This window comes from Manis javanica, chromosome 12, assembly GCF_040802235.1.
Source record: "Manis javanica isolate MJ-LG chromosome 12, MJ_LKY, whole genome shotgun sequence".
Classification (NCBI taxonomy): domain Eukaryota; kingdom Metazoa; phylum Chordata; class Mammalia; order Pholidota; family Manidae; genus Manis; species Manis javanica.
In genome coordinates this window covers 5827139-5851468 of record NC_133167.1, presented here as the reverse complement: position 1 = coordinate 5851468, position 24330 = coordinate 5827139, and the positions used below count along the sequence as shown (strand labels likewise).

The following is a 24330-nucleotide window of genomic DNA, read 5'->3' as shown; positions in this document are numbered from 1 at the left end:
CGGTGGGAGTTGACACGGTTAATTTAATGATGAGGGTCGAGCCAGCATGCCCCCCATATTTATAATACACCATTCCCCACGCTAGTCCATTTATCCAGCGCGATACCTCAGTGTTTTTGCCCGTCTCGGTGAATTGAACTCTTACCCAATCCTGGTCCGTTTTGTCATAAGCCTTGGTTTTGTAAAGGGTCATAGGCTGGTGACGAGGGATGCCCTTGTTGACATAAGTAAATTTGACAGAATCGATTTTTGTAACTGTCTATCTCCAATCCCCATCGTTTGAGGTTACACAGTCCCAGCTGGCACAAAAGAAGTCATGCCCCCCCCTCACAGTGCCTTCCTTTACCTGTTCCTGGGCAAGCATAAAACCCATGGGAGCGAGCCAAATTTGGAGGGATGGATCGGTAAACGGGGTTGATCTGTCGAAAGCAGAAATACAGGTCAGGCCACCAGGTTCCGATTGGCGCACTGTGTTGTGTGGAGTTGATGACTTCCCCATTGTCGCTATCAATCAGCATCCAGGTCAGGTTCCTTGGTTGATGGGGGTTGGTGCCTCTGATCCCCACAGATGTGGCTCCCGTGAAGATCCATACTAAGGAGCTTATTAGCAGGATCTCTTTCATCTTCGGCTTAAGTGTAGTTTTAGGGGATTGGCAGGATGCTGCTGCACCTTCCACTTTTCCTTACGGGACCCTGGGTCTTTATGAGGCAGGACTTTCCGAACGTGGGTGTGGTGTACCCAGGGAGCGATACCATCAACCTTGAGAGCAGTGGGGGTGGTAAACAATACAACATAAGGTCTTTTCCACCTGGGCTCGAGAGTCTTCACTTGATGTCTTTTGACCCATACTATATCCCCTGGGACTATGCCATGTTCCGGGCTCGGAATTTTCCCGCCCTCATAATATGCTCTGATCAGGGGCCAGATTTCTTGCTGCACTTTAGCAAGAACTTGCAACACATTCAGATAGTCAGGGGCCGGGTCCTCTGCATCGGGAAGCTGCACTCGTCGAGTTATAGGTGGAGGGGCCCCATACATTATCTCAAATGGAGTTAAACTATGTACATAGGGGGAGTTCCGAGCGCGGAAGATGGCTAAGGGAAGGAGAGTCACCCAGTCCCCACCAGTCTCCAATACCAATTTAGAAAGGGTCTTTTTCAAGGTCCGATTCATTCTCTCTACCTGCCCAGAGCTTTGTGGGTTATAAGCACAATGTAACTTCCAATCTATTCCCAAAGCTAGGGCTAGTCCTTGCAGGACTTTGCTAACGAAAGCCGGGCCATTATCGGAACCTATTGCTTCAGGGACCCCATATCTGGGGATGATTTCTTCAATTAATCTTTTTGCTACTACCTGGCTAGTCTCATGCTTGGTTGGAAAGGCCTCCACCCACCCAGAGAAAGTATCTACCATAACTAGCAAATACTTGTATCCATACTTCCCTGGTTTTATTTCGGTGAAGTCTATTTCCCAATTCCTCCCTGGAGCCCTCCCCCTTTCCCGGGTACCTGCTGGGTGCAGCCCTCTTGGGGCTGGTCTTAGCATTGCACAGCTACTGCATTCTTTCATGATCTGGCGAGTCACCTCATTCTGGTGGGGAAACACTAACTGCGCAGACTGGAAAAGGCTGAGCAGTTTTTTTCCACCTAGATGGGTGGACTTATGCAGATTAGCAAGCAGGTACTGTCCTAATGCTTCTGGCAAGATCAATCTACCCTCCTGGTCCCTACCCCAATGTCCCTCTCCAAACACTTCCCCCGGAACTTGTTTCCTAATCCACTCAAGATCTTGAGGGGAATACTCAGGTTTGGGCGGCAGTGCGGGCAGTTCAGGTATGGGTATTTCGAGGGCCGCAAGCACAAGAGAGTCCAAGAGGGCTGCCCTCTTAGCTTCTGCATCTGCATGGCTGTTGCCGATGGCCTCGGGTGTCTTCTTTGATTGGTGGCCCGGTACATGTATAACTGCTACCGCTTTAGGTTTTTCAACAGCAGCTAATAGTCTTTGGACTTCTTGCAGATTCCTCAGTTCCTTCCCTTCCGCGGAACGGAATCTTCTTTCTCGGTAGATGGCACCATGGACATGGACAGTGCCAAAGGCGTATCTGCTATCTGTGTAAACGTTGGCCCGCTTTCCTTCTGCTCTTTCCAGGGCCTCAGCGAGAGCAATAAGTTCCGCCTTCTGTGCTGAGGTGCCAGGGGGCAGAGCTGTGCTCCAGACAACTTCCCCATCGTGGGTTACTACTGCTGCCCCTGCTCTCCTGACCCCCTCCTGCAGAAAGCTGCTCCCATCCGTATACCAATTTAGTTCACAGTTCAGTAACGGTGTGTCTTTCAGGTCTGCTCGCACCTGGATAATTTCGGAAAGGATATCTCTACAGTCATGGATGGGGGTCGTCAGATCTGGGTCTGGCAGAAGGGTGGCAGGATTTAGGGTTACCGGGTCAGAGAAGGCGATTCGGGGAGAATCTAGTAGGAGCCCTTGATAGTGGGTGAGTCTTGTGTTCGTCATCCATTTTCCCGGAGGATGCTTGAGGATCCCCTCCACGGTATGTGGGGCTGTTATTCTCAGATTTTGGCCAAAAGTCAGCTTGTCTGCCTCTTTTACCAGTAGAGCGATGGCTGCTAGGATACGCAGACAAGGTGGCCACCCGGAGGCCACTGGGTCTAGCCGCTTGGACAAATAAGCCACAGGTCTCTTCCACGGGCCCAGCTTCTGAGCCAGAACTCCTTTAGCCACTCCCTTCTTTTCATCTACAAACAGGATAAAGGGTTTTTCTGGGTCTGGCAGAGGTAGGGCGGGGGCCCGGAGGAGAGCTTCTTTTAGTCTGTCAAATGCCTCTTGTTGTTCCTGCGTCCATTGCCAGCCCAGCCCTTCTTTGGTTGCTTCATATAGTGGTCGGGCTATTTCTGCGTACCCTGGAATCCAGAGCCTGCAAAACCCGGCTGAGCCAAGAAATTCTCTCACTCCCGGGGGTGAGGAAGGGACGGGGATAGCCAGGACAGTTTGCTTCATGGCCTGCGTTAGCCACCTGGCCCCATTAGATATTGTGTACCCCAAGTAGACTACTGACCTCTGACAGATGTGGGCTTTCTTGGCGCTGGCTCGATATCCCAGTTCACCTAGTTCAGCCAGCAAGTTCCCCGTGGCTTCTTCGCACTCTTCACGGGTTTCTGTGGCCAGCAACAGGTCATCTACATACTGCAACAACGTCACGTGGGGGTGGCTCCTGCGAAAGGGCTCCAAGTCCTGCTTAGGGCTTCATTGAATAAGGTGGGAGAGTTCTTGAAGCCCTGAGGCAGTCTAGTCCAGGTAAGCTGCCCTTTTCTTCCTCCCCCTGGCTCTTGCCACTCAAAGGCAAACAAAGGCTGACTAACTTCAGAGAGTGGAATACTAAAGAAGGCATCTTTCAGGTCCAGAGTAGTATACCACACATGCATGGGTGGCAGGTGGCTGAGTAGGGTGTAAGGGTTGGGCACTGTAGGATGGATGTCTTCTACCCTCTCATTGACTTTCCGCAAGTCTTGCACTGGCCTATAATCTTTACTGCCAGGCTTCCTCACTGGAAGCAGAGGCGTATTCCATGCAGATTGGCAGGTCTTAAGGATTCCTGTCTCTAACAGTCTATGGATATGGGGTGCTATCCCTTTCCTAGCCTCTTCTGGCATTGGATATTGCCGGACCCGGATGGGTAGAGCTGCGGCTTTGAGTTGAACAACGACCGGGGATAGGTGTTTAGCGAGACCAATTCCTCCGGTCTCGACCCATGCGGAAGGGAACTTCTGTACTCAAGAGTCTATCTCTCCCCAGCCCCCCTTTTCTTGATCCGCCTGAAACAGACGATGTTCATCGGCCAGGGAAAGAGTTAACACATGCTCCGGTTGTACGGGCTGCCCTTCTTTGTCCATGATTTTTATCCCTTCGGGTTCAAAATGAATGCAAGCCCCGACCTTGGTTAATAAGTCTCTGCCCAGCAACGGTGCGGGGCTTTCGGGTACAACCAGGAATGAGTGAGAGACCTGATGCCTTCCTAGGTCCACTTTTCTGTTAGTAGTCCAGGCACATTTCCTGGACCCTGTCGCTCCCTGGACTATACTTGTGCGTCCTGGGTTTAGGGGGCCGTGGGCCTGGTTGAGAACTGAATACTGTGCCCCCGTATCTACCATAAACCCAATGGGAGTCCCCTCCACACACAGGGTTACCCAGGACTCGGGGAGGGGTGCCGAGCCCCGTCCCCATCAATCCTCCTCTCCTAGGTGCAGGGTCTTAACAGGGTTCCCTCTCCCTTGTTCCCTCCTTTGGGGGCACTCCCTCTTCCAATGTCCATATTTCTTACACAGGGCGCACTGATCTTGTCCTAGTCGGGATTGACGGGGTCCTGTTCCTTGAGGTGGCCTAGGGCCTTCCTTCACCCCGGCCAGGAATATCCTGGCCATCTCCTCCCTCTGCTTCTTGTTCTCCCTTTTCTGAAATTCTCTGTCTTCCTTCCTATTTTTCTCCTGCATTACCCATTTCTCTTTCCTCAGCCTTTCTTCTCTATCTTCCGGAGTTTCTCTAGCATTGAAGACCTTCTCTGCCTGCTGCAGCAGCTCTCTAATAGAGATCTCCCCTAGGTCCTCTCGCTTGTGGAGTTTTCTCCAGATATCGGGGGCTGCCTGGCTGATGAATGAGAGGACTACAGCTGACCTATGTTCCTCTGCTTCCGGGTTTATGGGGGTGTACTGCCGGTAAGCATCAAACAGCCTTTCCAGATACACAGCTGGGCTTTCCATTTCCCCCTGAACAATAGTTTTTACCTTAGCCAAGTTAGTGGGCCGTCTGGCGGCCGCATGGAGACCGGTCATCAGAGTCTGGCGGTAGACCCGGAGACGCTCCCTACCTTCTGCAGTTCCGAAGTCCCAATCTGGGCACGTAAGTGGGAACGCCTCGTTGATGATGGGCTGGAGGGTAGTGGGTCTTCCATTTTCTCCGAGGACATTTTTCCTGGCTTCATTGAGGATACGCTCTCGTTCTTCCATTGTGAAGAGAGTGCGGAGTAATTGCTGGCAGTCGTCCCATATGGGACGATGGGTAAACATAATGGACTCCACTAGGCCTATAAGACACTTGGGGTCCTCTGAGAAGGGAGGGTTCTGAGTCCTCCAATTATAGAGGTCACTAGATGAAAAGGGCCAATATTGATATTGCTGAGCAATGCCGGTACCGATGGCGCGCACAGGCAGAACCGGCACTGCTCCTTCTGAGGTGGAGGAGGGAGCCTCCCCTTCTTGTTCCCTGGCCCCTCGAGACCTTAGCTGCATTCCTCCAGTTCTACCTGGCGCCCAGCATGGGGCCAGGGCGGGGGAGTGTGAGGAAGCTCTTTCCGGCCTCCCGCATCCCTCTGCTGAAGAATCTGGGGAATCTGCGGCCGCCTGGTTCCTGCTGGGTTCCCCAGCCTCGTTTTCTATCCTCCCGGCAGCTTCACCCCCCTCCTCCGCATACGGGGGTGGCTGCTCAATCGGCAGAAGGGGGTAGAGAAGAGAACTGTCGGGGAGGACAGGCGGTGCACTTGGGCGCACAGGATTTCTGGCCCTGCGATCAGAGGGCCTTGATTTTTCCTGGGCAACTAGGACGGAGGTCTTTTGTGGGTCAGTATGAGGTTTCTCCACCAAAAAGGGCTCCAACCAGGAAGGGGGATTCTCGGCCAAATTTTCCCAGACAAGAATATAGGGAAGTTGGTCAGGGTGGCCCTCAGGACCTGGCCGGGAGATAATGGCTTTGATCTTGCCAATAAGGTCCAAAGAAAGAGACCCCTGGGCCGGCCAGCCTACTCCGAAGGAAGGCCACTCGACTGAGCAAAAGGTGTTGAGCTTACCCTTCTTGATGCCAAGGCTCATACTTAAGGCCTGTTCCTTGACCTTGGGGAAATGGGAGAGGATCAGACTCTTAGGAGTAGCCTGAGTCTGACCCATGGTGAGAAAGAAGAAGAAAAAGAATATGAGGGAGACAAAGGCGAAGGATGAAGATGCCACTTCAAACAAAATGACTGTTGTATGTGCTTCTGAACGGGTGCCTGTCGTTGCACAGTTTTTCTTCCATGGGGGGGGACGTGAATTTATCTGGGATTCGCGGCTGTGACCCCCTTATCCTGTCAGGGGAGTCTTCTAGCAGCGGGCGCCCTAATCGCTCTTAATTGCCCGACCCGTGCCCACGGGGAATGATGTAGTGGCAGAAAGGAGGAACGGAGAGAGCAGGAGAACCTTAGAACAAGGAAACTTAAAATGAGAAGTGCAAAAAGAAATATAAACCAAAACCAAAACACCGTAAAACAATCAATGATAACACCAAACACACACACCACATCTGACCGCACTCGTTCGGACCGGTCCTTCTCTCACTCTGGTGCGCACCACATTCACCACTTTCAGGGTCCTCAAAAACTCTCGTAATTCTCCCAAAGGGCGTCCACTCGGACTGCCGCAGGGTGACGAGCTCTATCTTTTCCTCCTCGGGCGCCAGTTTTCTGCCGATCGGATTTGCCTTCCTAAGGCCGAGTCACTTGGACCCTAGGGCCAGGATTGGTTACCTGGACTTTTACCCAGGGTCGCTAACCTGGGGGCCGGGACTACCAGCCCGGACTTCCTCACTCGGGACCACTAACCTGAGACCATACACGGGATGGCGACTCCCGCTTTATAATGGATTTATGCAGACACGAGGGGGCGACCCTCGAATTACACTGCCCCGTCCGGACAATTAGACCTTGCCTCCAGCTGTCCTTTGTTCTCAGGGAAGCCGCTCGAATCCCGGACGAGCCCCCAAATGTTAGGGTCCAGGCTTCCGAGGCTTCTCCAGAGAACAAACTACACAGGCATAGAGATGTAAATTCAAGCAAAGTCTTTATTCAGTCAGCTAGCTGGGGTCCAAGTCAGCCCGATGCAGCGGGTCTCAACAAGGACCCCGAGCACTCAGAGCCAAGGGTTTATATAGCAATTTCAAAGCACTTAACTCATAGCAATTTTCTATAACTATACATTATTCTTGCAAGACATATATCCTGGGGTTAAGCAAGGGCAGGGTAAGACTACTCCTCAATGGTTAGGGAGGTTCTGCACGATAAGCTTGGTATATAAGATTAACTGACTAAGGTTAGCTGACCAAGGGTCACAGCTGCCCACCACCCGGTGCTCATGATTAACTTGTTTTTCAAGGCCTTACCCAGGCCCAGGGTTTTTTGTTTTTGTTTTTGTTTTTTTTCCCTCTGAGTCACACTCTCAGAAAATGGTTTCTAGGTTTCTAAGATGGCTATGCTTATGCTAATTTACTAATCTTACTAATGCTTAGATTCTACCTTTCCCCACTTTCCTTTGACCATTCCAATCATGGAATGTTTGTTTCTTCCTGCTGTGTGAGTGAATGAGACTGCGTCTCAGCATTAGCACCTGAACAGCACTCACTCTTTCCCTAACAAAGGCTATTAGCCGGTTTAAGATACAGGGACCTAAAGTGAGAAGCAGTATAAAAATAAGCAAGGGCCCTGCCAGGGTGGATATCAGGGTTGTAAACCATGGGGATTTAGTAAACTAGGACTCAAATAGCCCTTGGCTGGCCTCTCGCTCTCTCTTCCTTTGATCTGGTTTCTCTCTAAGTTTAGACATTGAATCTCTTACTATTCCGGAATGGTCTGCTGTTAAGGTTTAGCTAAGTTTTATTAGTTCTTTTTCCTGACTCTTAATGCTCTCTGCACTCCTTTACACTGAAAGTCTTACTGAGCACTTGGGTGGGTTCCCATGGTTTGGGGTCCCTCCATGTCGGAATCTCGGTTGGCCAGTACACCCAGAGCTACTCAGCTCCATCCTAACCAAATGCAGCAAAATGTGGAGTGTGATACCTTTATGGTCATCCTGGCAGCAAGTGTATACGAGATGGCAAAATGTAAGCAGAAAGTGACTTTGTGAGCCTGGAACCAGTCAAAAAGGAACTCCCTGGGCGTTCTGAATGACTGGAAATAAAAGGAAGAAAACATCTAGCAGAGAACAGAGCTCAGATGTGTGGGGGCACCATTCAGGGGGGATGGGTTTGGACCTTGGTTCTGCCTCATTCTGATCGCTTGACCTTCAGTGAATCACTTGATCTCCTTGAACCTCAGGTTCCTGATCTGTAAGACGTGGAGGTCGGGACCTGCTTTGGGATGACGGGGAAGATTAAGGAAGTGGTACATGTGACAACACTGTACACACATAAAATACGATCATTTCTCTCTGATCTACCCCGGCCACTTCTCAGGTCCTGAAGGTCTCACTGGGAGGCTGAGTCCTGCAAAGATCCCGACCCGTCCTTAGCTGGGCATATACCTCTTCCGGAGGGTGGTATGAATTGAGCCAGTGTTGTTCCTATGAACAGGATTCCCTCCAGGGCATCACAGCCCCTGAGGGTCTGGCATTTCCCCAGTGCTTCCTGTTGCTATTGCAGTTGACGTAACAGGCCTTCTACACGGGTCCTGGATTTATTTCCCAGTGTCCTTGTCCAGTTGGTTTAGCTGATTCCCATTACTCTGGCAGGTGCTGATGTTGTACAGCTCACCACTTCCTTCTCCCTAGGGTTCTGCTAGGCTGTGGGCTTCTGCCCAAGGCTGAACCTCTAGAAACAGACACAGTAATTCCTGCAGTGTGGCTTGAAGTGCCCTAAAGGTCAACATCATCTCTACTCAAGTCCAGACTCGCTAAGTACCAGGTAAGTGTGGCCTTAGTTCTGAATAATCATCAGTGACAGCGCACAACAGCAGGTGTTTACTCAGCGCCTGAGTCTGTGGGCCGGCGGAGGGATAGCGAGAGGGGTAGGCAGCCCAGGCCTAGCTTGGCTGGAGGTGGCTCTGCCCCACTTGTCCCTCCTCCTCCTCCTAGGAGCAGCAGGCCACCTTGGTCATATATCCCCATGGGCCACGGCAAAAGTGCTGGAGGCACAAGCAGACCTACACATGCGCATTTCACGCCCGCTGCATCCAGTCAGCTGACATCCCGTTAGCCAAAGCAGATCACACAGTTGAGCACCTCATGAAGCTGTGGGGAAGTCGCCCTGCCCATAGTGGGGGGCACTGAAAAGTCACATGGCAAAGAGCATGGATCCTGGGAACAGAGTACTCTGGCTTATTCTTATCTTCCCCAGAGGCTGGTTGAGATGTTCTCCTGCTGGCTTTGTCTAGTACCACATTTAGTCAATTTAATTTAATCCCAGTTGATTAAATCTCATCATTTAATCCCTGCTGCCCTTGACAAAGATTCTTTGCTTGACCAAACTTCCATCAGGAAATTCGGTCAACCTATTTGTTCACTTCCCTGTAAAATCTGGTTTTAGCAAGAACCCTGCTAAGGCAGTTTGACCAGAAGCCCCCTCCTCTGGAGATCTGATCGCCCTCAATCTCTGATCAGGATCCTCATCTGCCACCTGCCAGCTGACGTCTGATCACTCTAGCCTGTCTTCCATGAACCGTTAGTTTGGTTTAGGCAGGTCCCCCTTTACTCTTGGTGCTTCCGCTCAGTCATTCTCCATCCGCTGATCCCCGCCCTGGCCCTGCCTGTACCGTCCCACTTGCCCCTGCTGGACTCCGCGAGGAGCCCAGTCTCTTTCCCCCACGTAAAATCCCACTGCAGCAGCCACCATACTTATCACGAAGTCCCTGGAGAGTCTGCCCACCATCTTTGACAAGTATCACAATTATTATTTTCTTTATCAACCCTATTCTTCCCCTGTTGTTCTATATTGCCATTGGTCACTTCCACTTATGCTCACCTCTCTTCTCAGAGACTTCCACGCTCGCCCATCTAAGTGAGGTTCTCCTATTTCCCTCTCTCACAGTGCTCTGAAGTTTTCCTTCTTAGTACTTATTTTTGAGAGTGAAAGGAAGTAAACTCTGGCATCATAAATACTGAGAGCCTGCAAAGACGTGAGTATTCTTTGGTCCAAGTTTCTTGCTTTAATCTGAGGTGTATAATCTGAGGCTCTGAGTGTAACCCGTGCTCACAGGCTGGTTAGCAGTGGTCCAGAAAACATCTCTGTGGACAGAGGCCATAGTTGTCCTAAACTGGCCAAATCATGCAATGAAAAACATGGGCGGCCAACGAGCATGTGAGGAAAATAATATTCTACTTGCACTAGTAGAAATGCAAAGTAAAAAGGAATGTAAAGGAAAAAATGAGAAGTAAAATGTGCATATGTAATTTTACGAATATATATATATTTTTTTTAAATTCTATTCGCAATGATTGTCCCAAACACTTACTAAAACAACAGCACATTTGGAGCTTAATAGAAAGCATTAACTAATACTATGAATCAGTAGTGAAGCCAGCATAGTTTTTTGGTTAGTTGTTTTTTATTTCTATTTTGTAATGGGAAGATTAGTGTCAGTTCATGAGCAATGCTTCTTCCCAATGACTAGTTTGAAAAACTGAACCGAGCATAGCATTCAGAGAATCAACTGACAGGAAACAGGAAACAATCCACTGTCGCTAAGAAACGCCATCCTTAAAAGAGCAGCAACTTTCTCACGCACATCAGAAAGCAAGTCCAGATATTCCAACGTCTGAACCAGCAAGCCAGCTCCCCGGCGAGGAATGCAGTCAGCAGTGGAAGTGGGGACGTGCACTGAGGGAGAAACAGGGAGTAAAGGAATCAGGAGAGGAACAAGATCCTAAAAGCTGACTTGGGAAACCTGTTGAATAAAATGGGTACAAATTCACAGACTATCTAAAGATGAAGCTACTGGTCCTCTTGGAGCCACAGCGCCTGGAAACACTGGCTTTCGAAAGTCACGGGGCAGACTCGACTACGGAGTAATGGGACAGCAATTCCTGTTGCCCTTGAAGGACAGGGCTGGCTGCACAGATGCTCAGGGGTGTTTGCTGGGACCTTTGTGCCCACTCTCACTTTCACAGAGGCCCAGCAGGAGGGGACGTGTCCCTTCCAGGGAAAGGGTACCCTTCTGCACAGGGAAATGAGAGCTGGGAGAGGCAGAAAGAAACCTATCTGCCTTGTGGTTAAGTCCACCAAGACTCCTGGAATTGGCAGGTCTTTCATATATACCAATAAAGAGTCAGATCTCAAAGCTTGAGGTTTGGACAGATGCATAAGAAGGAGCCAAGCTTAGCAGAGAGATCAGACAGCTTAGCAAAAAGAAGTCAGACATCATGGCGCTGACGGTGAGCCAGGGCAGGCTGGGCCCCCCAGGAGAGAATTCTGGAGCCTAGAGGAGAGGCGAGCAGGTCCTCCTGGCTGGCTGTGAACCTCCTTGGCCCCCCAGCTCCACCGCACCACAGGACGGAGGGCTGGAAGGACACCCTCGGGCCATCGTCCCAGTGCATCCCTGTCTGTGCGCACGGGTGGTGAATTCTAGGTGGGCGTCACATCAGCTTGGCTCTGTTATTCTTAAGCCAGTCTTTTTGTATCTTCCTGAAGATATCTAGAGTTCAGAAAAGGACTCCTTCGGTGCTGTTATGTATAAATAGATGGATTGGGTGGACCGTACTTCCTAGCTATCATCACCATTTATTTCCTGGCCTCAAGTGCACAAACCTGTGATCAGCCTCCAGGTGCTGCCTCAGCTTGCTGGGAGGGAGGGAGGCAGGGAGGAAGGTGAGAAGGAGGGAAGGAGGCAAGGAGGGAGGGAGGGAGGGAAGGAGGGAAGGAGGGAAGGTGGGGAGGGGGGAAGGGGGAGAGGGGGAGAGGGGGGAAGGGGGAAGGGAGGGGGGAGGGAGGGAGGGGAGAGAAAGAAAAAAATAGCAAGACCGAATTGAGAGGGGTGTGTGTGTGTGTGTGTGTGTGTGTGTGTTGGGCTGTCATTCTTACAATTACCAATACAGCGTCCCTGGGGTCCTTCCCCACCACCCAGCACACCCACCCTAGGAAACGCCTCCAGGCAGAGTCCTGCAGAGCTGGTTTTGACAACTACAAAAGACCTCTAAGCTCATTTCCCCTTTATCTGTGGAATGCATCTGCAGCCGTAAATTCCCTTCAACAAAGATACTTTCAAAGTATTTTTGAAATGCTTTTAACTGCTCATGATGTTGAAATACGTAAATCCTTAACAATCAGCATCAAAATACTAACTCTGTAGATTTACAAAGCTAAATTCTCTGAGGTCGTTGTGACAGAAGTAATGCGTGTGTGCGGGTCACGTCTCAGAGCCCCGAACGGTGAGTACACTTCACTCCTCTCAGTTTGGGACGGAGCACCGCCTTCTGCCGGGTCCCTGTCTCCTACCCCCACCCCACCCACCTCTCTCCTGAGGGCTGCCCGTGTTCAGTTCTCCAAGCACCCACCGCGCTCCTGAAATTCTGCACACTGGGCACATCCATAATGATGGCAAAACACAGTGGCCCTCAAATCTGTGTATTTAACCTCCTACTTTCCTTCCTTGTCCTTCGATTGTAGGCAGCTGCCCACCTGAGCATCCCCTGTGTGCCCTGCACATCAAAAAATATGCGTCAGGCTTCAGATTGCAAGTCGCTGCCCGGGCCACGCTTTTCAAAACCGCTTCCACCTCCGTTTCCCGCCCTGGTCAATAGCGCCTAGGAACCGGGCAGTCGTACCTGGACCGCCTGTCTCCGCCCCGCTCCCCGCAGCTCATCAGCGCCCCCTCCTGATGTTCACCCATCCCTTCTTCTCCACTCCCGAGGCCACCACCTGAGACCAGGCCAACACCCTCCCTTGTCGGGACTGATTTAAAGGCGCTGTTAGGTCTGAGGTCTTCAACCTCATCCCTTCCCTTTCGATCTCTCCTCCCAGCTCCTCCCAGCCCCTCCCAGGTACATTTTCAAAACGTCGTGTGCTTCGCTTCAATCCCTCGCTTACAGCCCCCCCGGCCGCCACCCGCGCGGAGGCTCTGCTCCCCTCCGTCCTCTCGTCTGCGACGGTCCTTCCAGGCTCATCTCCTGCTGCTCCCGGACCTGCAGACTCTCCAGCCAACCTGAAATGCACGGGGCTCCTGAACAACGGACGTTCTTTCCTGTCTCTGTTCCTTCGCATATGCTGGTCCTGCTCCCCCGTTCCCTTCCCGTCCTCGCTAAGCCTCCCCTCAGGGCAGCCTTTCCCGATCTCTGAAGGCTCCCTTCTCGGTGCCCCCCACTATTAGCAATTATTTCAACTTACTGTGATTATTTTGCTTATGTGTTTGTTTCCCTCGCAGAGTGTGAGCCCCGGTGTCGGCATTAGCACAGTCCCTAGTATGTGGCATATGCCTAATGAATGTTTATGACATGAGCGCATGCCCGCCTAGCGGTTTCATATTAATTGCCATATTACCCACTTCATGGGGAAAGCAACAGAGAGACCTAAGAATTAGGTGCATGCCTAATAATTCAGAGAAGACCAAATGTCAGTCTAATAAATAAATAAAATTAAGCCAACCAAGCATCCTTGTACCAGGCTGAATAGTGTCCCCCGAAAATTCATACCTACTCAGAAGCTCAGAATATGACCTCATTTCGAAATAGGGTTGTTGTGGATATACTTAAAATGAGGTCATACTGGATCAGTGTGGGCCCTTAATCCAATATCTGGCATCCTTATAGGAAGAGGAGAGACACAGACACATGCGTAGAATGCAGTGTGACGACAGAGGCAGAGACTAGGGTGGTTCACCTACACGCCAAGGAATACCTAGGCTTGTGGGCAACCCTGGGAGCTGGGGGAGGCCCTGGGCAGAGTCTGCCCTAGAGCCTTCAGCACGAGTGTGGCCTTGCTGAGACCTGGACTCCACGCATCTGACCTCCAGAACTGTAAGAGATCCAGTTCCACTGTTTGAGCCAGACAGTTTGTGGTGCTTGGTTTCAGCAGCCCTGGAAATGAATGAACCATCCTGGCCTGAGATCAAGCAACCCCGTAACGCTGAGAGGAGTGAGGTAACGGATGCCCATGAGTTAGCGCATCGCTTTGCAGTGGGAAGCAAAGCACGTCACCTAGCAGTTGATCAGCATGAAACGTGATGTGCTAACTCAGCTTCCCCTTCCTTCCACAGGCGCCCCCAGAGTAAGCATGGTGACGGACAGCACATAACAGAAATCACCGGTGACTGATAAAGGTGGTGGCAAAGATCGTGGGCCAAGGCCAGAGCTACTTCCCATTTTCTCCTCTTCTGATTCGTCTCTCAAACAATTTGGTCCTATAACCAACCTTGAGGTTCTAAGTGATCCACGGGCCACTCAGTTCTAAATCCGGGCATTCTCAGACACAGGATGGGTCAGAGTCACGGAAAATGGCAAGGCTAAAAGAGAGGTGGGGAGGAAAGGGCAGCAGGTCAAAGCAGTGAGAGGTGCCCAGGACTGGGGAAGGAAAGGGGGCGCATCCCGGAGCCCCGGGGGGCAGGCTTTCAGGGACCTCACTAATGAGGAGGCACCCTGGAGGATGACTCAGCAGCTCACTGCCCAGCTCTATTGTTTTCCAGTAGCTGGAAAACTGACTGTTCTTGAAGAAATGCCACATGGTTTTTCAAAAATGATTATCTTTACTTTGTAATATGTACTGATGTGGACAGGGCAAGATTTTCCTTTACCTTCTGTTTCCAAAGGGGACAGTGGTGAGCGGAAAGCTTCGAAGAAACGAATCGTCCTTGTAGGCTTTGTCTTTGAGTCTGAACGCTCTGGCGGTGACTTGGCCATTTTTGGGTTCTTTTATTCTCCCACCTCTATTTTCAGTGAAGTCTTACATGGTGGGGAAAATCCACCTGCAGTTTGGGTTGGTGATGCATTGAATCAGTAGATTCATTTGGAGAGACATGATCTTCACAACATTAAGTTACCTGCATGAGAACATGGAATTTGTTTCCTTTCCCCCAGATTATTTTCTATGTCCTTTATTCAAGTTTGGTTCTTAGAAATAGTCTAGGGTATTCTTGGTTAATTCCTCAATACTCAAATGTTTTGATGCTTTTGCAAATGTTTTCTTATTTCTTATTTTACATTCTAGTTTTTTGCTGTTATTGATGACCTACATTGATTTTTTTAACTAAACTCTAATTGGCAAATCTATAGAACTATTAATTCTAATAGTTAATCTGTTAATTGCACTGTTTTCATTTTCTAAGTAGACAATGACATCATCCTCAAAGAATGATAGCTTTATGTTGTTTCACCTACCAATCTGTTATTCCTCTTTCTTCAGTTTGGGCCAGGAATTCCAGTTTTATGGTACATATTTGCATTGGCAGCACACATCCTTGTGTTGCTCACAAACTTAAAGAGAATGCAGCTGAAGGGTTGTTATTAAGTATATTTGCCATGGGTTTATAGTGTATGACCTTTATCCAGTGAGGACATTCCTTTCTCTTGAAGGTCTGCAAGGGTCTAATCTTATCAAATCCTTTTTCATCACATTGGAGATAATCGTGTGATCGTCCTCTCTGAGTGGATGAATGTGGCGAATTACCCTGATTCTTGTCCTGATTTGAAACGTCCTTGTACCCAGAGCAACCCTCCTCCATTGTGATGCGTTAGTTTTTGATGCACTCTTGGACGTGGGTGGCGAGCATATTCACTGAGGGTTTTGTTTCTATATTCATAGTGCGATGAGCCCGTGGTTTTCCCTTCCGGGGTCGTCCTATCTCGTTTGAGGATCGATTACAGAGGACTTAGAAAAGCAGTGGTAGGCTGTTTCTTCTGCTTTCTGGAACAACTTCCAGAATATAGATATTAACGATTCCTTGACATTTTGGTAGAACTCATTCATGAAGCCATCTGGAGTTGAGTTTAGGGGAGAAGTAAGGTCTTTAATGTCAATTTCAGCATCTCTGATATTAACGGTCTATTCAAGTTCTATTTCTTCTTGCCCCTGTTTGACTTTTTCTTTATCCTGGGGAAGCATCTAACGTAAGTTCTCATGTTTTTAAATGTATACATGTTCATATTTTTTTATTGTTTTAAAAACTGTTAGACTGTAGTTACTTGTTTTTCACTCTTTATTTTGGTTATTTGGGTCTTTTCTTTTTATCCCCCCTGTATCAGCCTTGAGGGAGATTTGTTTATTGTAATAATCTTTTCAAAGAATCGGCTTTGGTTCTGTGAATCACCTCTGTGGTTCTGTTACTGTGTTATTCTCCGTTTGACCGGCTTCTGCCCTTATCTGTATTACCCCCCTCTGTTATGTGTTTTGGGGGTCCTTCTGTTAGTCTTTTTTCAACTTCTTGAGTTGAAAACTTCATCAATTTATTTTTCACTTGCGGTTTCCTGACATGCATTTAAAGTGACGAATGTCTCTTTAGATAATGTCCAAAGGTGGCCTCCGGATATTTTTCCCATGGTTATTCATTTCTTCACTGCAGGCTGAGACACTTTAGCTCAAAAGCTCTCTCCTGCCAGACTCAAAGTGTATATTCCCAGTAATTTTAAAAACTAGCTCAAAGAAGCAAATTTTTTTTTTCGTTTGATTTTTATACTTGATTTATATGTGGATCCCACATTTCTGCCTTTATTATTATTATTATTTTTATTTTTAATAAAATGCTGAAGTGGTAGGTAGATGCAAGATAAAGGTAGAAAACATAGTTTAGTGTTGTAAGAGAGCAATTGTAGATGATCAGGTGTGTGCCTGTAGACTAAGTGTTAATCCAAGCTAGACAAGGGTATTAAAACATCCACGGATGCAGAAGATTTCTCTCAAAACAGGGGGGGGTGAGGTTCTAAGCCTCACCACTGTTGATCCCCAATTTCTCACCTGATGGCCCCTCTGCGACTGTGCCTGTCTTAGGTTGTTCCTCCCTTGAGGAATCTTACCCGTCTCTGGCTAACCAGTCATCTTCTGGGGCCATACAGGGAAATGTAAAGTTGGTAAGTGAGAGAGAAGCCATATTGTTTGAAAAGGTTAGCTTTTTACTTCTTTGCAGATTTATGCCCTGTGGCTTCTATGCCCAGCATTTGTCTTGAGGTATCTTTACCACTTGGAGGAATTATCATACTCGGTAAATTCGATATGAGGCACGAATTCTATTTAAAGGTTGTAATTAGGAAGGAAGAAGAAAAGCTATAGAGGTAGCAGATGGAAGAAAACATGGGAGGATTGATTATTTTTTTGACATATCTTCTTGTAGAGTAATTTAAGCATGTATAGGTTTTAAACTACTAATTAAATTGCACAGACACTTTAACATAATAGGAATACAATTACATAACCAAAGCATATCTATAATTACCAGCCATCTCCAGTGAAGCCAGTTAGGCACCCTAGGCATTTGTGAGAATTTGTCTATGATATGATGGATATTGTCCAACTGTACTTGAACAGTCTGAGAGAAATCAGACAAATTAAAACAACCCATTCCTGGGAACTGTTCACATCCCATATGTTCTTTTAACAGCAGATAGTCTGTAGTCGTAAGATTTTGGAGCGCTACAACTTGCACTTCTCCTAATTCTTGGTTGAGTTCCAACAGTACAGATCCAGTCAAATTTGTTGTTTTACTGAAAGCACAGGCCAGCTTAGATATCTCCTTCTTCATTCCAATGGTAAGTCCAGGAACCAGTGGGATGGATGCACCTACAACTGCAGCATCGCCTGGATCTTTGTTGAGGTTTTTTGATGATCATCTTCTGGTATGACTCTTCCAGAGAGTGCTGATGTTGGAAGTTCTTCATATCGTATCTTAGTTCATTTTCTGGGTAGCCAAATTAGGCTTTGATCCTCTGTATAAACAAAAACAGACCCTTTGCCCTCACATTGATATGCCCTTTATACCATTGTGTAGAACTCATTGGAGGTCACCACACAGGAACTGCTTTTTTTTTTTTAAGAGAAAAGAATATTATCAGAAAAGTGTACCTCCATAGCCAATCATCTGACACCCAGTTAGTCCATTTTTGGGTTCTATGATTCCGCTGCTGTTTTGTTCCTTCAGTTTTTCCTTTGTTCTTATACTCCACAGATGAGTGAAGTCATTTGGTATTTCTCTTTCTCCGCTTGGCTTATTTCACTGAGCATAATACCCTCGAGGTCCATCGATGTTGCTGCAAATGGTAGGATTTGCCCTCTTCTTATGGCTGAGTAGTATTCCATTGGGCATATGTACCACACCTTCTTTATCCATTCATCTACCGATGGACATTTAGGTTGCTTCCAATTCTTGGCTATTGTAAATAGTGCTGCGATAAACATAGGAGTGCATCTGTCTTTCTCAAACTTGATTGCTGCGTTCTTAGGGTAAATTCCTAGGAGTGGAATTCCTGGGTCAAATGGTAGGTCTGTTTTGAGCATTTTGATGAACCTTCACACTGCTTTCCACAATGGTTGAACTAATTTACATTCCCACCAGCAGTGTAGGAGGGTTCCCTTTTCTGCACAGCCTCACAGTTGTTGTTTGTCTTTTGGATGACAGCCATCCTTACTGGTGTGAGGTGATATCTCATTGTAGTTTTAATTTGCATTTCTCTGATAATTAGCGATGTGGAGCATCTTTTCATGTGTCTGTTGGCCATCTGTATTTCTTTTTTGGAGAACTGTCTGTTCAGTTCCTCTGCCCATTTTTTAATTGGATTATTTGTTTTTTGTTTGTTGAGGCATGCGAGCTCTTTATATATTTTGGACGTCAAGCTTTTATCGGATCTGTCATTTACAAATATATTCTCCCATGCTGTAGGGTTCCTTTTTGTTCTATTGATGGTCTTTTGCTGTACAGAAGCTTTTCAGCTTAATATAGTCCCACTTGTTCATTTTTGCTGTTGTTTTCCTTGCCCAGGGAGATATGTTCAAGAAGAGGTCACTCATGTTTACGTCTAAAAGGTTTTTGCCTATGTTTTTTTCTAAGAGTTTTATGGTTTCATGACTTACATTCAGGTCTTTGATCCATTTTGAATTTACTTTTGTGTATGGGGTTAGACAATGGTCCAGTTTCATTCTCCTACATGTAGCTGTCCAGTTTTGCCAGCACCATCAGTTGAAGAGACTGTCATTTCACCATCGTATGTCCATGGCTCCTTTATCAAATACTAATTGACTATATATGTTTGGGTTCATGTCTGGAGTCTCTAATCTGTTCCACTGGTCTGTGGCTCTGTTCTTGTGCCAGTACCAGATTGTCTTGATTACTATGGCTTTGTAGTAGAGCTTGAAGTTGGGGAGTGAGATCCCCCTACTTTATTATTCTTTCTCAGGATTGCCTTGGCTATTCGGGGTCTTTGGTGTTTCCATATGAATTTTTGAATCAAAAAAACAAATTTGTAACCACTTAGAACGTGCCCCCTTTTGCACATCCTGTGGAACTTGACCCCTGGGCTGTTACCTATGGAAAAGACAGAGCCTTGTCCTTTTTATAAGGCCCTAAGCCCCTGCTGACTGTCAGAGCTCTCGGCCCCTGAGACTGTCTGCCATCACCTAGGCGAGGACGGTCTCTCTCAGATGCTCCTCCCCAGAATTACCCTGCTGCCCTTCTGAGGACGAGCCCATCAAATATGCAAACCTGTCAAAGCATCGCAAGGTAAAACCTGTGTGTGCTACTGCCACCTTGTGGCCATATCTTTTTCCCAGCTCGGCCCCCAAATCCCTTGAACCCTCCGCACTGGCAGACACTGGAACCAACGGTCCAGGTAGCAGATTTCCGTTTCTGCAGTGAAGTGGTGGGGAGTGACTGTCAGGCCAATGTCTTAAGCAGAACTTAAGAAACTGTCCTCTACCCGGTCCTCCTGTTGGCTGCCTCGGACCACCTTCCACTCCAGGCTGAGGCTTCCCCGGGCCCCAGGCACAGGTGAGGCAGCAGCATCTCCCAGGGCCTTCTCTGCTTTCCTCGATGATGGTGGAAACATGGCGTAATTCTTGGCTCACTTGCTTTTGCCAGTTAACTAAGTTTCTTTTCTCTATTATCAAAGTACTATCGGGTTTGTTTGTTTGTTTAGGTTGGAAACTAAAAAAAAAGTAAAAGAAAGAAAAAATTGCAAATATGTTCATTACCAAAGATAAGCATGGTCAGCAGTTGGATGCATTTCCTTCCCATCTTTTCTTTCTATTCATTTTTTGTCTTCTCATTATTAAGATCATGTGGCACATTTGAAATTGTGCATCATGACATTTAAGTCTAATTATTCCTGTTTATAAAGGAATTGCATGCTCATCACAGAAAAAGCTGCTTCTCGGTGGTTTATTGACTGTTCTCATCTTAAAAATATCCAAAGATTTGGGCCCATGATTATGAGTTTTGAGGATGCAGAAAAAATTACCACTCCAGTTTTTGGCACTGAAAATGGTCATTTTGTTGTTCTAGGCAACCATGCTCTTGTGGCAGGAGAAGGAAAGGCTTTTTGTTTAGCTGTTCTCCCATCACAACCACATAAAACTCGGCCGTGCCAAGAAGGGCCAGAAGAGAACAGCAAGACTCCAGCTGAGCTAAGGGGCGAGTAGGAGCGGTGAGTCCCCACTGTTTCTCTGACCCAGGACCGGAGGCATCCCCTCCACTTGCGATATCTTGGTGCCGTGTGGCTAACATCTTTGGCAGGACCCTGAGAAGGGCGGGGGAAGCCACAGGAAGGACCAAACGTACCGTTCCCCTCAGACCAGGAGAAAGAGGTCAGAAAGTGGGTCACCTTACAGAACACACGCTCTGTGCCTGGAGGGAGAGCCTGCCCCAGGAATATCATCAGCCACCTGGAATTCTGTGGGTCCCTGGATGCCTGCACCCCCCAGTGACTTACTGGAGGCGGCCTGGACAGGTTTACAAGACCTGACTGCGCAAACCTCAATTCCATGTAATTTGGAATTGGCTATAATGGTAGTATTTACATCACAGAAATTGGCAAATGCTATGAATCAGGGTTTTTTCCCCTCACTCCAAAAAGCCAATTGTTACTCATTTATGAGAAAGCCACTGCCTTTGATGCTCTGAAACAACAAAGTATAGGAAAAATAATAAATCCCATTGTGGTTGACAGGCCTGCCTTTTATATGCACGGACTACAACACCCAGGCTGCAGCACTCCACCGAGAGCCCACCCCACTTCCTGGTCTGTGTGGGTCTGGGGTGGGAAGAAAGGGGGGCATGGGGCCCTGGGGAGGAGCACACCGACTCTCAACAGCAGCTGCCATACAGTAAGGGTTGCCAAATTACCTGCTTGGTGAGAACGTGTCATTTGCTTTCTTTTTTGCTGTCTCTCTCCCATGTCTTTATCAGTTCATGGATTAATATTTTGGTACGTGCCCTGTACCAGTCACTGTTCTCTGTACCTGGAATGCAGTGATGGGCCACACAGACAAGGTCCCTGCCTTCACACAGCTTTTGTCCCAAAGGGGGGAACTGTCAGTAAACACCCAAATAAATGAACAGGAGAACAAAAGGCTAAAAATAAAGCTCAGTGAGATAGCAGAGAGGGGAGGGCAGCTTGTCCAGGAGGGCAGCTGGGGAGGTTGAGATATGGCAACAGGTTCAGTGTGATGATCAGTGACACCTGTCAGTACCCTAATCAGAAAAACAACAATGGTAAAAGGCACACCTCCATGAACTTCTGAGAAATCATGAGACTTTCTGAATCTACTGGAAACATTACCAGGAGCACAAAGGGAAATGAGGTGTTTTAAGAAAGGCCACATTGGGAGCTTATTGTCCAGACCATTAGTATGTGCGGCTGGAAAGATTCAACCATGGCCCTGCCAGGGGACAGGAATTCATCTCCCAAGCATTTCAGAAAACATTTTCCACCCTTATTTTTTTTATTTGATGCATTTTTCTGGAGCAAAAAGACTCACAGAAATAAAGAGCATAGGATCAAAATTTCCTTCCAGCTCCACGCTTCCCAGCCCTAAAACGACCACCGAATATGTGACTAGGACCGATCTCTGGGTGGCCCGGGACCTGAGGGAAATGCCCTCACCCGCGTCGGGAGGTTCAGAGGCAGCCTCCGTTCCAGGCTCTACCCCGAGCTTCTGGCGGCTGCTGGAGCCCTCCGTGTGCCCAGGCTGCGGCTTCGTCACCCCCTTTCTGCCTCCACTTGTCCCAGGGTGTCTCCCTGCGGGTCTGGTTCCAAATTTCCTTCTTTCAAGGCCATCAGTCACTGGATTAGGACCCACCCCAGTCTGGCACAACTTCATTTTAAGCTGATTATATCTCCCGATAAGGTTTCCAAATAAGGTCACTTTCACGGGTTCTGGGTAGACTTCCCTTTGTAGGTTGAGGTGGTGAGGGGCACTGTGCAACCCAGCCCACAGCCCACCGCAGGAGGACTGTGGAGGGGCCGGCCCTGGCCGCGGGAGAGCCACGTGGTCTGGGGGAGCCATTCCCAGCCTCCGGCGTCCCATCCTCCCTCCACGGTGATTGGTACAAGAATCAGCAAGACACGGTCCCCTGCGGCTGCTTCCAAGGTGAATGAATGACCCCAGCTGGTCCCAGGGAAGGGAAGGAAGCCAGGACTTGTAGTCCCCAGCTGTTGTGTGTTTAATTTCTTACTTTTTTCAGTAATGCTTTTAATTTTTAAAAATACACGTTTATAGTAGGAAATACAGAAAAGTGCCAAGATTAGAAGATTACTTCTAATTTTGACAACCAGAAGTAGTCAACATAATAAGGTACCTCCTTCCTCCAATCTCACGCAATACATACACGCTGGGTTTTGGGGGCTTCACTGAGATAGAGCTGACAAAGAACATTATGTAAGTTTAAGGTGTACTTCATATAAGTCAATTTTTTTCAAATATTGACATAGATACAAATATATGTAAGCAGATGCAGAGTAAATGTTCTGTAATAGCACATTTATTAATCTTTGGAGAAAGGAGTTGAACTGGGAGTCATGGTGAAAAGGGCTTTCAGATTGACTATTTGCCTTTAGGATAATGTAATAATGTACTATATGGTGAACTTTTAAAATAACTTCAGAAAAGCAAGAAAGATATGAGCAAAACTGAATAGGTAAATCGTGAGACATATGCAGTGTGTGGAGCACACTCACACAGTCGTTGCTCAAGGTCTGTTTCAAACGTCCCGTCTCTACAACCTCTTTTTTGACCCATTCGACCAAACCTATTCTTCTTTTCCTCAGACCCCACAGCGTCCCACCTTCCCCCGGACCCTGGTCATACCATTTCGACGCTCTGCAGGCCGCCCGTTTCCTGAGGGTCAGACTGTTTCTTCGCTGCTGTAGTTACCGCACGCTCCCCTCGTGCCCGAGCACAGCACCTCACACGTAAAAGTTATTACTTAATTATCTATTGACCTGGACTTTGAAATTACCCCCGGATGGAATCCAGTAATCATTACTGGTTCTCGCCTTTTAATAAATATTCTTTTCTTTCCAAGAATACAATCAATACCACTTTACAGGGCAAATTTTTATGTCTCCTGCTGCTGAGCTCAGCTGGTTGGGGCTCTGTGCTCACAAGCCCGTGATTGTGGATTAGCCCTAGTCCTCCGTCCCGTGGCCACACACTGCACCCGTGGTTCCAGCCGGCCGTGACCGAAATGCCAGCTGTGCCCAGTAATGACTATCACATGGGAAAGCTGGAGAGATCGGTCTAGAACTGCCCTCAGTCCTCTGGGTAAAGAGGTCTATTTACCTACCGGTGCTCCATCAGCGCTGTTCCCGCTCCTGCCTGCCTTTCTCATTTGCTTGTAAACCTCATTCGTCTCTGTATCTGCTTCAGTGCCTGGCATTATATAGTGTATGTGGTCAGTGATTACTGCATTGAATTTTGCTAAGAGCGAGTGTTTTGCTAGTTGTGTATTACCGTAATACCTGACACTCAGGTGGAAAAGCAGTCAGGGAACTAATGCTTCCATGAGCTGTCCCTGTCACAGTGGCTGTGGCAGGCTCCCACAGAAAAATGAGACAAACCGAGTATAAGGTCAAGGACACCTGGATAATAAAAGATTCAAGTAATGTTTAAACTAATTTAGAACTAAGCCTATAAAACTTATTGTTGTGATATAAAACCACCTAGTTTTCCAAATCCAGCTAATCTTAGCTTATAACAGTGTATCTCTACCGTCAATGACCCAAAGACCATCACAGGGTCAATACGGTGGTCGCAAGTCTTAGGAGCACAGGTCATCGCATTTGAATTGTGCTATAATTCCCTTTGGGTTTGCTTAACCGTTGCCTGAAATTACAAGACTATAAAGTTGAGAAGCTTTGTGTCAATGAGATGCGAGAGGCAGATTCAAGGAGGAACAGGGACGGTTTTAATGCCACCTTAATGAATGGTATGGAAATACAGGTGACTTCATTCATAGGACTTGGCAAAACCAAATATGGGAAGACAAGTTGTGTTCTGATTTTTCGTTGGTTCCAGCATAGGAACGTGATCCCATCCACGTAGAGGGAAGATCTCAAACATTAAATTAACCCCCAGATCCCAATGCCCAACGACCCATTCCATATTCCTTCCAAGTCCCA

General features: G+C 47.8%; 2 long non-coding RNA genes across 4 annotated transcripts in view; one reads left to right on the top strand and one right to left on the bottom strand.

The window, feature by feature from the left end:
• Nucleotides 1–24330, bottom strand: part of LOC108401993 (uncharacterized) — a 61497-nt gene that overhangs the window by 29018 nt on the left and 8149 nt on the right. The window lies entirely within an intron of this gene.
• LOC140844920 (uncharacterized) lies at nt 11809–23514 on the top strand. 2 transcript variants are annotated; one of them, XR_012123456.1, is made up of 4 exons: nt 11809–13875; nt 13992–14054; nt 20214–20355; nt 22978–23514. It is a non-coding gene; the product is annotated as an uncharacterized lncRNA (long non-coding RNA). The 2 variants fall into 2 exon arrangements; XR_012123455.1 differs by lacking the exon at nt 22978–23514 and having other exon boundaries at nt 20214–20971.